Source organism: Martes martes, assembly GCF_963455335.1.
Source record: "Martes martes genome assembly, chromosome: X".
NCBI classification, from domain to species: Eukaryota; Metazoa; Chordata; class Mammalia; order Carnivora; family Mustelidae; genus Martes; species Martes martes.
In genome coordinates this window covers 111383881-111398176 of record NC_137897.1, presented here as the reverse complement: position 1 = coordinate 111398176, position 14296 = coordinate 111383881, and the positions used below count along the sequence as shown (strand labels likewise).

At 39.0% G+C, this 14296-nt stretch overlaps 1 pseudogene across 1 annotated transcript; it reads right to left on the bottom strand.

The window, feature by feature from the left end:
* Positions 1-6828: 6828 nt before the first annotated feature.
* LOC308337493 (peroxiredoxin-1-like) lies at positions 6829-7607 on the bottom strand (annotated as a pseudogene). Its single transcript has 2 exons — positions 7266-7607; positions 6829-7053 (listed from the first exon to the last, which is right to left on the bottom strand). The product of its transcript is annotated as a peroxiredoxin-1-like (transcript).
* Between the last annotated feature and the right edge of the window lie 6689 nt (positions 7608-14296).

The window sequence follows — 14296 nt, the reverse complement described above, 5'->3', positions numbered from 1 at the left end:
CACCTCTCTCTCCATCCCTGAGCAATGCATACTGGAGGTGTTAAGGAACAACAAAGTGTCTCAATGCAAAATCACAGGAGGCCAGAGGAAGAAGAGAACAGAGATTCCTAACTTGTTGGCTAATAAGGTTTGTATTTTTCATCCACTTTCTTGGCTAGGAACGTGAATATGTAAAGCCTGGTATACTTACTCCAGAATGTGTGCTGATAGAGGAAGAAGACCAGCCCAATGGGAATCAGCAAGAGATAGAAAAGTGGCTCAGGGCCAACCCTGCCATCTAGACAACAAAAACCAAGCTGTCTAAGTTTAGGACCAATACACTTCATTCACCAATACCTTAGTGGGGGTGGGGAGGGTGGAATTTCACATCAATTCCATAGTGCAGTAAGGTTTATACACTATTGGCATTGCTGTATAATATAAACTCCTTAGTAAATGTTGTCATTCATAATGGTTTTATTTCATCAATTCTGAACAAGACGTATCTAACCAATGGCTGAAGCCACTCCCCAGACTGGATATATGGCACTGGAAGAATGATTTCTGCGTAGAAGCCTTTTTTGTCTGGACCACATTCACTTCCTGCCACATAGGCCTTCATGACCAGAGCCATACCAAAGCTCATAGAAGCTGGGAAGATCTGGCTTTATTTAGCTTATGAGCCTGCAATTGGAATTCTTATATTGGCCAAAAGATTTGGAAATGCTATTTGACACAAACCCAAACATGCTGGAAAACTGTCAAAGGGAACTTGCTCACCAATAATGGTGTCTTCCCAGATATAAAGAAAAGAATAGTGTGGATTTTTTAATTTATGAATTGCATAGTGCTTGCCTCTACCTGAGCAATAATTCTGAAAAGTGAGAAAAAACAGTTGGGTGATCAACTAATTCATTTGGAGCTCTGAGTTCTCCAGTTTGGTCACGTACAATGAGCAAAGAAATTAATAGTAGGTCAGACTCCGTGCTGTGTTGGCAAGACCGCCTCAGAGTCCCAGATTTCTACCAGTGTAAGATTTACACTGCTCAGCAGACACTGCAATGCACCTCTTTTTGCATTTCTATTTAAACAAGTGTTTGGATAAATGCTCTGATGTCACTGCTCAAAATAAAGACTGCCGCAAGACCCAACTGCAAAGATTTGTTTAACATTCTGTGCACATATCCCTGCAAAGCCAGCACATTTCCGAAGTTACTTCATAACACAAACCTTCATTACAAGAGAATAGTTAGGTTCCCCCCACTCCCACCCAGCCCCATGAATTGGCTGTCTCTGGAGCATCTCCAGTTGGCTGTTAATTTGTCATGCTACAGAATTGGGGCACTATATCTTTACTTTTCATGTCAGTCTACTCATCTGATGTAGGTATAACTGTCTTTTAGTAATTACGGCTTTTGTTTTATGAGAGAATATCCTTGCCTACTCCCAAAGAAGCCATAGCTCCTTAACCAAGGATAGAGTTTAGCTTTTCATTAATATATACTTATTCATACAATACAATGCATAGTAATAAAAATCATTACTCTTTCTGGGCTCCCTGTCTGTGCTAGGAGCCACCTTGGCCATGTGACTCGCAGACCCCAGTGCAAAATGGAAATATGGAACCTATTCAAAATTATTACGAACCTCAAGATGATGATAACAGAGCATTAAACTAAACGCAGGGCCCTCCTAAGTGTAAGGCCCTGGGCGATCACACAGATCATGTGCCCATGAAACCAATTCTGCTAAAAGCAAATTTATTCTTTTAATAGCCCTTTGAGGAAATCATAACTATTTCTAGTTTGGAAGGGCAGAAACCAAAACTAAGAGAAGTAAAGTAACATCAAAAATTAGACAACTAAGGGGTACCTGGGTGACTCAGTTGGTTAAGCAACTGCCTTTAGTCCAGGTCATGATCCTGGAGTCCTGAAATTGAGTCCCACATCAGGCTCCCTGCTCGGTGGGGAGCCTGCTTCTCCCTTTGATCCTATCTCTTTTTGTGCTCTCTCCTTCTCACACTCTCTCTATCTCAAATAAATAGATAGATAGATAGATAGATAGATAGACAGACAGACAGGAAGTGGTAGAGCCAGATCTACCTATCTCCAAAACCTATCTTTTTCTCCTATAGTAGAGGTTGTCACACAGGCCAAATCTGGCCCACAAGCTGAAAATATTTTTTACATTTTTATTTTTTATTTTTAAAAATTTTTAAAGATTTTATTAATTTATTCATCAGAAAGAGAAAGAGAGCACAAGCAGGGGAAGCCATAGGCAGAGGGAGAAGAAGGCTCCCTGCTAAGCAAGGAGCCTGGTGAAGGACTCAATCCCAGAACCCTGGGATCATGACCTGAGCAGAAGGCAGATGCTTGAACGACTGAGCCACCCAGGCGTCACTTTTTTACACTTTCAAATAGTTGAATAAAACCAAAAGAAGAATAATATTTCATGACATGAAAATTACATACAATTCCAATTTCACGTCCGTAAAGAAGGTTTTGTCGGAACACAGTCATGCCCATTTGTTACTCATTGTTACTACTGTTATACTCTAACAGAAGAGTTGAGTTAATTGCAACTGACACCATGTGGCCCACCCACCTGAAATATTAATCCTCTGCAGCAAGTTTTCCAACCCCTGTCCTACACTGGCCAGTGAGCACAGACTTGTTCATGTGTATACTTAATTGGATATTGATGTATTAGTTTCCTAGGGCTGCCATAACAAAGTACCACAAACTGGGTAGCTTAAAACAACAGGAATGTATTTTCTCACAGTTTTAGAGGTTAGGAGCCTGACAGCAGGGTTAGTTCCTTCTGAAAATTCTGAGGAAGAATCTGTTCCATGCCTCTCTCCTAGTTTCTGGTGGTTTGTGAGCAATCTTTGCCACTCACTCTTTGCCTTGCAGCTGCGTAACTCCAATTCTGTCTTCACATGGCCAATTTTTCTAAGGATTTTCTAAGGATTTTCTAAGGATACCAGTCAAGCTGGATTAAGGGCCCACTCTACTCTAGCATCTCATCTTAACTAATTACATCAGCAAAGACTGTATTTCCAAATAAGGAAATATATCTCTTTTTTGGGGGGGGTAGGTAATTCAACCCATAACACTTAATATAGTAAATAAGTATGTAGTGAGCAAGCAAATAAATTAGCAAAAATCTATAATCTATAATCCTATGTCTTTATTCAGTCTGTTTTCTCCATCTCTGATGAGACCACAAGCTGTGCAGGAAGTATTTATAGGACTTCTCCAGATCAATATTCTCAGCCCTACTTTCAACCTTCATCTTACCTAATTTCTTAGATCCTGATGTAGGGAGCAAAATTTTGCCACTCCATGATATGCTTCTGGCACACTGATTATTTTAAGCTTGTTATTAATGAGAAATTGCAGGCACATGAGAAGCTCTGTGAACCAAGTAGAAGTTACACTTTTCTGAGACATTTACATTTATAATGGAATCTCCATTTGTAAATGTATACCAGGAAGAGGGGAATGACTTAATCTCTAGGAAGCCTTATCAATGAAGAAGGCAATGACTTAAATCTGCATAACAATCATGTCCTTGTTTACAGTGCTTTTTCTTGAAAATTTCCAATAACTGTCCTCTGCCACACCCAACATCTTCCATCTTTGAAGATGGTATTTAAGGTGATGGATTGGGCCACTTCAAGGAGTTACTCAGCTTTCCTAGGTCTCTCACATGTATACAGCAGGAATGCATGTTATTAAACCTTTGATTTTTTTCCCATTAATCTGTCTCACATCAACTTAATTCTTAGACCAGGCAGAAGAATTTTGAATGGTTGAGAATTTTTTTTCCTTGCAACACCAGGAACATCTTTGATGTCCAGTGGACTCTGCCTTCAAACTCCTTTGTTCTAGTATCTATAACTTAAGATCAAGCAATGCTGTAGGAGATTTTTACTTCATACATTCTGAATTTGGGGATGTGCACCAAGATGGGGTTCCTTACTTCATTCCCCCTAAATCCCATTTTTATCTTGAATATGTATCTTTGTATTTTTTATACATATATACTTGATAATAGAGTAATACTTTACTAGAAATCAGAGGCTATCAAGCATTTTATTGTGCCACTTGAATTTTCAACAAGGGCCTTTTGTTATCTAAAAGCATTTTGGTATGCCTTCCATTCCTGGCACCAGTATTGCAGACTGCATTGTACCAACAACTATTGCATACATACTTAACACTTTAATACACAGAAACCATTTTCATCTTCAAAACACTGCTTCCTGACTTAATTAGCCTTTCTAATTTTCTATGAAGTAAGTGTGCTACCCTCTTTTGTAATTTACATTAAAGGAAAGCGAGGTAACAAGAAGAAATCACTTATAGAGCATTGCAGATCATTCTTGATGTGTTAGGAGCTAGTTAAAGTGGCCTGAGTCACGAGATAGCAAGTAGGATATTATTGGTATCAGGGGCAACCTCATAGAATTCCAAGCTTTTCTTACTAGGACCTTCTACTCATTGCATACCACTATCCAGCAGAGAGGGGCTACTTAATAATTATTGGGTGAATGAATTAAAGAAAGACAATAAAATACACCTTAATATCTAGGATGCACCAAACACTAACTAAAGTCATATACAGTCTTAGTTTTTCTTTTGTTCAATTGAAATGACAGTGCACCTATATTAGTAATTTGTAAAATGACTTCCTGGTACTGCCTACATCTTCTCTGCTATTTCCCTACTTCAATCTCTGACACAACCATACAGAGATTGCAGTAATTGTGTTCCATGTCCAAAAGTGCCTTCAAAGCCTTAGCATATAAGAGAAAACACCCAACCCACTTTCTGCTGAAGTTACAATCCTAGGTGGTCATGATCCCTTCATTCCTCATATGCCCTCTGGCTACAGGTAATCAGATCACAGGCAGGAGCATGACTAAAGGGTAAACTATGATGTGTCTACCACACACATAAAAAAAAAAAAAAAAAAGTGACTATCCAAACAGGAATAGGTTGAGCCAACCTGTTTCTTGTTCTTAGAAATCTGAACTGAAAAACAGTGCAGGGAATGACATTGTTAACAGGAGCTAAATGTGAAAGGCTACAAGAACCCATGAACAGCTAAGAGTTATGAGATTCATGAGAAAGCAGAAATTATAAGTGGAGAACAGTAGAAATACATAGAACTAAAGATGCCCCTCTCATTCATTTCATATTTCAGATTTTAGCACCTGAATCCCTATGTTGCTTTCTAGCCATATACTTATCAGTTTGGCAATTTCAAAGTTCACATGGATGATTCTTCTACACCCTGACTTCTTAATTCCTTGACCTTCTCACTTCCAATGGTCTTGGCCTCCGTTCCATCTTGTCTACCCATTGCACAATACTACCCTTAAAGTTGTTATCCCAATAACTGATCCACTACAAAGACTGAACTAATACAAGCTACCCAGCATGGGCTATTACAACAGTTACGTAAAAAAAAAAAAAAAAATGGTGATTGCTCCAACTAGTAGAAGAAATGGTTATAAGAGTGACAAAGTTTGGATTAGTTTATAATCTTTGGTGACATAGTATAAGTTGGGATATGCTTTGATAGTAGAGCCAAAAGGATTTGCTGATGCACTGGATGGTGGCAAGGGTGAAGAGAGTAATCTAAGATGACAACACATTTGTCCTGAGCAACAGGGTGAATGCCATTTACTGACATGAAGAAACAGTTCTTGGGAAGAATTTCAGAATTCAGTTTTGGAAAAGAGGAAATGTCAAGTAGGCAATAGCATATATGAGTGTGAAGCTCAAAAGGGATGTGAAAACCACAGATGTAAGTTTGGAAAACAATAGCATATAGAGAACAGTTTAATCTGTAGATCTGAAATCACCAAAGTTGTGAGGGTAGATATCAAAGAGAGGAGAACAAAACTCTAAGCTCTGGAGTGCTCCAACTTTAATCCTTTAGGAAGAGGAAAAAGAACCAGGGAGGGATATATATGAGTATCTAGTCATTTAAGGAGGAATATAAGGCATGGATCAAAGGATATAGTCATAAAAACACAAGTAGTAAAAGGAAAATAGTATTAGTATGAAAAAAACAAGTCATTTTATGTTTTCTGGGTCAGCTCACCGGTCAGTATATTAATCGGTGTTTATTAGTATATTAATAAAATCATCATAACTGAATAATTGAATAGGTTTGTGTCAACAGTGCTTCCAAAACAAAACACATACACACACACACAGACTAAACAACAACAACAACAACAATTATAACACACTTGTCATGCCTGTTTGGTTTCATAAAGATAATATTTAGAGATAAACTAAGAGCAGCAGTAATATAACTCATGTCCTCAGTCTTATTTTATCTTATCTTTGACCTTTACCCCAAGTAAGGTTATTTATAACTAAGTGCTTTTCAAGAAAATATAAACTTCTAGTATACTTTAATGACTTCATCTACTTCAATTTCCCTAAAAACTCTCCCTTTTCCTTCCAAATCAAGATTTAGTGCTCCTTCTCCTTGCAGCTGAAACATTCTATGTCCTAGCAAGGCATTACAAAATTTCATTACAGTATGCTTACATGTTCCTCTCTTCACCATAATGTATACTAAAAAATAGGAACTATGCTATGTGCATCTCCATACTTACAGTTTTTAGCTCAGTGCCTAAACCAGTGCACTCATTTATCAAACAAACATGTATTGAACACTTACAAACTCCATGTTCAGGAAACTCTATTGCTCACAGGTTTTCCTTTCTTTTCCCCCCTCAGTTCAAGTTTAATAGAAACAACAAAAGATCAAAAGTGATGCCCTACTGCTGTACATCACAGTTGGCTTCTCCTGTAACACAGCTCAGGCCATTCTCTCTAGAGGAAGGCTTCCAGGCTTCCAGCCAGCTGGGCACACTTCCCCATGCTTGTCAGTAAACTGGAAGGCCTGAGCCAGTTGCAGAGTCTCATCCACAGAGTGGCTGACAGGTAGGTCATTTACAGTGATCTGCCTAAGGATACCTTTATCATCAATGACAAAGAGGCCCCTGAATGAGATGCCTTCATCAGCCTTTAAGACTCCATAGTCCTGGGGCACCTGGGTGGCTCAGTGGGTTGAGTCTCTGCCTTTGGCTTGGGTCATGATCCCGGGGTCCTGGGATCGAGCCCCACATCGGGTTCTCTGCTTGGCAGGGAGCCTGCTTCCTCCTCTCTCTCTGCCTGCCTCTCTGCCTACTTGTGATTTCTGTCTGTCAAATAAATAAATGAAATCTTAAAAAAAAAAAAAAAGACTCCATTGTCCTGAGCAATGGTACGCTTGGGGTCTAATACCAAGGGAATGTTCACAGGTCCCAGTCCTCCTTGTTTGTTGGGTGTGTTGATCCATGCCAGGTCACAGAAATGAGAATCCACGGAAGCATCAATCACTTGACCGTTGAGTTTCTTAAATTCCGCCCTGTCACTGAAGGCAATGATCTCCATGGGACACACCAAGGTGAAGTCAAGAGGGTAAAAGAAGAACACAACGTATTTTCCTTTGTAGTCACATAGGCTGAGGTCTTTGAACTAGCCATCTGGCATAACAGCCGTGGCTTTGAAGTTGGGGGCAGGATGCCCAATTTTGGCATTTCCTGAAGACATCTTGCTATTGGCAGCTCTACCAGCAAAAACGCAGGAGACAAGCCAGGAAGAAGACCACAGGTTTTCCTTTGTAATAAGCTGGGTGGTGGTGGGGGGAAGCCAATAATTTCTCAGACGGAATGCTGTACCAGCCCTTCCAAATAAAATGAAGGCAAATTTAGAAGACAGCTGCATTATATACTGAAAAGGAGGTTAGGATATTTGACTTCTATTTCTCCATGTCTCTAAAAGTTATGACTCAGGGCTAAATACTTCTCCAAATTGAAGAGTTTAGATTAAAATGCTATGATTATTTTAGCAATTAACTTATCCTGCATGTTAATTGTGACTTCCAATACTTCATGACCCTATCTGAAAAATGAGAAGGGTTTTCATTCTACACCAGCATTAAAATGTGAGAAAATTATTGTGGAGCCACAGATTTACAAGCATATGCAGGACATATATGGAAGCAGTGCACTTCCCTGTGGCAGACTGTAGGAGGCAAAGTGCTCCACAACAGTCCTTCTGATGTTACAGCTCCTCATTTATGGGCTCGTTTTTCAGGGAGTCAGACTCTTTCATCTCATTTTCTCAAGTTGCAATTTATTCTGTCTCCATAGTAAGATAAAAGGCAAGAGCAGCAAGCCATTAATATTAGGGAAACCTCTTGATATTTCCTGCTTTTATGTTTAAATGGAAATTTTGTATATTGGCTTTCCATCATATATTTTGCTCTTATTTTATATAGTTAGATTACAATATTTCACATTGAGACACATATTAATGAGTGATTTAAAAGATCATCTTAATTAAAAAACCAAGTGTTAGATATAGGAGATAGTAGGTTCTCTTATAGAGATTCTTTTCTTTATGTAAGGTTAACTAAATGGTTAACTAAAATCTATATACTTCATTTTAGCTAATTATTTCAATTTCTTTTCTATCTGAGCTAATAAATGCATCAACAGTGACTGCATTGAATTTTACTTGATTTTTTTGTAGACATGCTAGAGGGATGGAAAGAGGTAAAGGAGAATTTTCTATGGTCAACTAATCTTCGACAAAGCAGGAAAGAATATCCAATGGAAAAAAGACAGCCTCTTCAACAAATGGTGCTGGGAAAATTGGACAGCCACATGCAGAAAAATGAAATTGGACTATTTCCTTCCACCACACACAAAAACAGACTCAAAATGGATGAAGGACCTCAATGTGCGAAAGGAATCTATCAAAATCCTTGAGGACAATGCAGGCAGCAACCTCTTTGACCTCAACCGCAGCAACTTCTTCCTAGGAACATCGCCAAAGGCAACAGAAGCAAGGGCAAAAATGAACTATTGGGATTTCATCAAGATCAAAAGCTTTTGCACAGCAAAGGAAACAGTTAACAAAACCAAAAGACAACTGACAGAATGGGAGAAGATATTTGCAAACGACATATCAGATAAAGGGCTAGTATCCAAAATCTATAAAGAGCTTATCAAACTCAATACCCAAAGAACAAATAATCCAATCAAGAAATGGGCAGAGGACATGAACAGACATTTCTGCAAAGAAGACATCCAGATGGCCAACAGACACATGAAGAAATGCTCCACATCACTCGGCATCAGGGAAATACAAATCAAAACCACAATGAGATACCACCTCACACCAGTCAGAATGGCTAAAATTAACAAGTCAAGAAATGACAGATGCTGGCGAGGATGCGGAGAGAGGGGAACCCTCCTACACTGCTGGTGGGAATGCAAGCTGGTGCAACCACTCTGGAAAACAGTGTGGAGGTTCCTCAAAAAACTGAAAATAGAGCTACCCTATGACCCAGCGATTGCACTACTGGGTATATATCCTAAAGATACAAACGTGGTGCTCCGAAGGGGCACGTGCACCCGAATGTTTATAGCAGCAATGTCCACAATAGCCAAACTGTGGAAAGAGCCTAGATGTCCATCAACAGATGAATGGATAAAGAAGAAGTGGTATATATACACAATGGAATACTATGCAGCCATCAAAAGAAATGAAATCTTGCCATTTGCGACGACATGGATGGAACTAGAGGGTATCATGCTTAGCGAAATAAGTCAATCGGAGAAAGACAACTATCATATGATCTCTTTGATATGAGGAAGTGGAGATGCAATGTGGGGGGGTTGGGGGGAGGTAGGAAAAGAAAAAATGAAAAGATGGGATTGGGAGGGAGACAAACCATAAAAGACTCAATCTCAAGAAACAGACTGAGGGTTGCCGGGGGGGAGGGGGGGATGGGAGAGGGTGGTGGGGAAATGGACATTGGGGAGGGTATGTGCTATGATGAGTGCTGTGAAATGTGTAAACCTGACGATTCACAGACCTGTACCCCTGGGGATAAAAATACATTATATGTTTATTAAAATAAAAAAATTTTAAAAAAAGAGGTAAAGGAGAATTTTGAAATATATTGCCAATTGTGAAAACACTGCAAAAAAAAAAAAGGAAAAGAAAAGAAAATGAAGGACTAGGTGGATAGCATATCTTTTTCATCATCTAAAAATATCCAAAAACAAAACCGAAAGATCATTTACTTGTTGGTTCTATTCCCCATAGACCTTATAATGGGAACCAATGAGAAAATCAGATTTGTTTTATAGGTTCTGATTTTGAAAGTACTTTTTTACTACGTAGATATTCCACAGCAAGTATGTTAACTATAGGTCTTCCATCAGTTCTCAATGGTAGTAGGGTTTTTTCCCTGTATCCACACATAGGTACTCAGTTAGGTCATTTTTGGACCTGAGATCCTGCACACTTCAAGCACTATAATAAAGGCAGAAAAGGAGGCCTGGGTTGCCTTCTGTGGATGAAGAGTTTGTGATTAATTTCTCTTTATACTTGTTCAGCTCCTGGAACTGCTATCGACTATGTAGTACCATATCCTCTGAAGTTACACATTGCTGGTCATTGTTATGCTACTTGCACAACCAAGTAAACACATGAATTACATGTACACTAACTTCTGAGTTTGTTCTTAATTGAGTTCTTGTAAAAGTCACTTTAAATTTATAATGATGACTGACCTCTGGGGAACGCAACTGTCAAGACACAAAGAAGGCTGTCGAGGGACTGAAAGAAAGACATGTCTTCATTATGCAAATATTGTGTTTTCTAGATATGGATGTTCAATTTTTCCTTTATTGCCTAAAAATACATAAATATTCTAATTGCAGCTTTTATGCAGAAGACACCCAAGAGCTTGTATCCTGGTGGTAAAAGGACCCTGAAGAATATTAAGTAGAGAGATACATGTAACGAATAATACATATTTTAAAAACATACTATAATAGTCAAGGGCTTTCCAGGCTTCTCTCCTCTACTTCAGTACTCCAACAGGGGTATTAGGATAGAGTAAAGAAAGCTGAGACTCTTAGCTGAGAGCTCCAGGAAACTCAAAGCCAGAGCCTGTGTTCTATTTTTTTCTAGGGCCTCTTAGATCTGTGTGCAGTTGGCAACATATTTTGAATCCCCCAAGTAGGTCTTTTGTATCTGTCTAGACCTGCTTGCATTGGAAATGTTCCCCAGGAACAACTCTTAGCTTACTCAAATCCTTGAGGTCATGCTAGAATGGAATTCACATTAAGCTGTAATGGTAACTGAAATAACTCTTCCTAGTGACAAGAATCAGGAACAAGGAAGAATGAGAGTAGGTGGGCATATTGACTAGAAACAATTTCACGAATACACAATCAGCAACAGCCCCAAGCAGACACAATACTGTCTCCTTTAGGGAATCCTGATAGGTGGGTAATACATAGGCAGAAGACCTGTGGAGCTAGAGTGTGCTTGACTCCCATCCTCAGTATTTTCTAGTTTGAGTAAGTTACTAAACTTCCTTGAGCCCCAGTTTTTCATCTATATAACACTATGCATCTGCAGAATGTAGAATAGTATCCCCCCAAATATGTCGTGCTGAAATCCCCAAAGCCAGGGAATATGTTACTTTACATGGCAGAGGGGACACTGCAGACATGATTAAGTTAATGGCTTTTAAGACATGAGATCATCCTGGATTATCTGGGTGGGTTCCATGTAATTCTATAGGTTCTGACAAGTAGGGAGGTGTGCTCAGAGAGAGAGAGAGAATCAGAGATGGCACCATGAGAAGGACTCAGCCCACCATTGCTGGCTTTGAAGATGGAGGAAGGGGCCCAGAAGAAAAGGAATGTGTGTAATCTCTAGAACTTAGAAAAAGTGAAGAAACTAATTATCCCCTAGAGCCTCCAGAAAGAATGTAGCCTTGTCAATACCTTGATTTAAGACGAGTGGCCCATTTAAGACTTCTGACCTCCAGAACCGAAAGCTAATAAACTTGTCTTATTTACTTCTGTGGCAATTCATTTTGTGGTAATTTATTATAGCATCCATAGGAAATAGTACTTCATGGGGTCATTGTGAGGATTAAGTAGGTAATCATATGTAAAACACTTAGAATGATATCTGGCACATAGTGTGTATCACTTAAGTACCAATTACTTTATTATTGTTGTTATCATTATTATCCTAAGAAGAATAAGACATTAACTACTAGGGAAGTAGGGGAAATGGATATGAACACAACTAATAAAAACACATCAAACAGGATCAAGACTTGTATTAACAATGTGAAATATCAGAAGTAGAAATCACTAAGTTATGGAGACACCATTGGAAGAAAACCTAAGGCAAAGCGTGTAACTTGATCATTTAAAGGGGAAAGAGCTCAAGCAGAGGGAGAAGTCAAAGCATGTGAAAGTAAAATAGCCAGGAAATTGGTGTGGCTTCCCTTTCATACCCCATAACTTCTTTCTCCAATTTTATCTCTCATCCTCTGTGGAACTATGTGGAAAAACAATATATTATGTAGACAACATCATACTGCTGAAATTCAATACTATTCCAGGAAAAACTAAAAGCTCCTGCCTGGTTTCTCCTGGACTTTGCTACTGACATATTTTCCCTTTGCTACTTTGATCTATGTCCTTTCAATGTAATAAACTTTAACTGTGAATACAACAGCTTCTGAGTTCTAGGAGTCGTTCTAGTGATGGAATTAACATGCTAGAAGGTGGTTTGGGGGACCTCCAACACAATTTCTTCAACCCATAAAATTATTAGAGGGAAGAAAAAAGTTGTAATGTACATGCAAAAATATGTAATGTTGAAATGAACCTTACACGCTGAAATACATTAGCTAGTCTTCTTTAGGCTAATATGAGGACATCCCATGAAGTCTGTTGCCCACTGATGAGAAGCCTTGACTCAGCAGACTGGGCTCAGAGGGTCTGTAACCCTGCCTAACTTGTCACCCCATATGTATTTCTGTTTCCATGGGATAATCTTCTAGACATAAGTTTTGTTTGTACACACACCAACTCAATCAATAATTTCCCCCTCCCTACATAAAACCAAGCAATATATTGAACTGTCCAACCCAAATGCTCACATTTTCTCAAGCCTGCTTACTGTCATTGACTGTCACTCATACTATCTAGGCTGTACATATCTGTACCTAGCAGTTGGAAGTCCACCTTCTGAAAAGAAGTCTGGAGTTGGCAGCTTTGTAATTTATCTACCTGATCTCTAGCTCTCACAACAGCAGCCCTTATGAAGAACATAATTGGGATATCTCTTACAAGTTAATAGCTCTGCCTAACACCCAAGGAAGAATGAGTGAGTCCCTGTTAATATAACAAGCATTGCATGTCAGGCATCCTCTCCAAGCTCTGTCCACTACTAGACATTTCAAATGCAATCTTTTGTACCAGGTAGAAGCTTGGGTTTGGCTACTTTGTTCTTGGTTTACCCTGCAAACATCACATATAGCAGCAACCTCACACTAAGTACATGTTTGAAACAGTTCATTCCAATGCATCCAATACTTCACTCACAGGATGATTTTACCACAGAAGCATCCATCAACTGCTTTTCTATCAGACATGCACCTATATGCTCATGCCTGTACCCAACTTCTACCCAATCATCCTGTGGATATGAGTTTGATTTCCTTTTCTGTTCTCTGTACAGTGATTCAGCTAAGGGCCTGGTTTTCAACTTTCTCCTGTCCTGAACTTGATGTCAATCATCCTCTCCCCACCTTCCTATTTACTAGGAAATTGGAAGTCAGTTTTCCAAAGGAATCAGTGGCCTTATGTTGCCTACCACAATGATTTACCCCGCTTTCATAGAAGTCTTAACAGAGGTGTACAAACCCAGACCCAAAGCCTTAGGGCCAAGCTTAGTCTCCTCTCACATTCTACCTCTACCCTCCAGTGGCTCCAAGCAGCCTTACCTCTAAGATTGATGATGCTCTGTATTTTCCCCACAAGCCTAAAATATCTTACACCACAAATATATAAAATTAGCAGCATTCACAGCATATATTGGCTAAGTGAGATGTTAGATCCATTTAATAACATCCCCTTTTTTTCTTATCTCCCCATGCAGTACTTAAGCCTTGAGCAAGTGATCTTCAAACATGAGATAATAATGGTAATCTCTCAATAAATGTTAGATATTATCATCATTAGTAAGTCATGCATTGGGTTCAATAACTTAATCTTTGTTGACTTTAATATGCAGTAGGTCAAAAGCTTCTGCATAGCAAAAGAAACAGTCATCAAAACAAAGAGGCAACCCACGGAATGGGAGAAGATATTTGCAAATGACAGTACAGATAAAAGGTTGATATCCAGGAT